Below are 840 nucleotides of genomic sequence, written 5' to 3' on the forward strand. Positions count from 1 at the left end.
CCAGCAGCAGTTAGTCGTTCTGTGTCAGGACATCAGACCACACAGACGTGTGATGTTTGAGACACGATAATGAAAATCTCTTATTGTTTCCGCCCAGTTTTGAACCGGGGACCTTTCGCGTGTGAGGCGAACGTGATAACCACTACACTACGGAAACACATGCTGTGTCAAGCCACAATCAGATATTAGTCTCCCATGCTTGGTCAATAAGTGCTGAAAGCGACCTATGGTCACGTTGTACAGTTTAAACAACAAGTTGTTCCAAAACGTGTCATAGGTTTCCGCCCGGTTTCGAAACCGAGGACCTTTCGTGCAGGAGCCGGATATAGTGATCACTAACTTTACTAACTTTTCCCATTCTGGTGCCAGCGGAACCGCCTCCACATCAGTGCGGGGAAAACCAAAGAGTTGGTGGTGGATTTCCGCAGGTGCAGACGCTCCCCTCTGACACCGGTGAACATCCAGGGAATGGACATTGAGATAGTGGACTCTTACAAGTACCTGGGTGTTCACCTGAACAATAAACTGGACTGGTCAATCAACACAACGTCACTTTACAAAAAGGGTCAGAGCAGACTATACCTATATACCTATACGACTTGTACAGCTTAATACCACAAGTGCAATTTCACTTTCACCCATGCAACTGTGAACATTCTTTGACACCAGTCAAAAAGCAAAAGCACAGAAAGCCGACTGAAGGTGTCGACTCTCTGGAAACACACGAGCAAGTGAGCAGGAGAAGCCCACCTCCCTATAGAGCCTCCCAGCAGGCTGATTGGCAGGGAGAACATCACAGCTGCAGCCAATAGCTCCTGATCAGCAGCACACCTGGGACCT

General features: G+C 48.3%; 1 non-coding gene across 1 annotated transcript; it reads right to left on the reverse strand.

Annotated features, from left to right (window-relative positions):
- Positions 1–84: 84 nt before the first annotated feature.
- trnav-cac lies at positions 85–157 on the reverse strand. Its single transcript has one exon. It is a non-coding gene; the product is annotated as a tRNA-Val (tRNA).
- Between the last annotated feature and the right edge of the window lie 683 nt (positions 158–840).

Source organism: Plectropomus leopardus, unplaced genomic scaffold (assembly GCF_008729295.1).
Source record: "Plectropomus leopardus isolate mb unplaced genomic scaffold, YSFRI_Pleo_2.0 unplaced_scaffold57950, whole genome shotgun sequence".
NCBI classification, from domain to species: Eukaryota; Metazoa; Chordata; class Actinopteri; order Perciformes; family Serranidae; genus Plectropomus; species Plectropomus leopardus.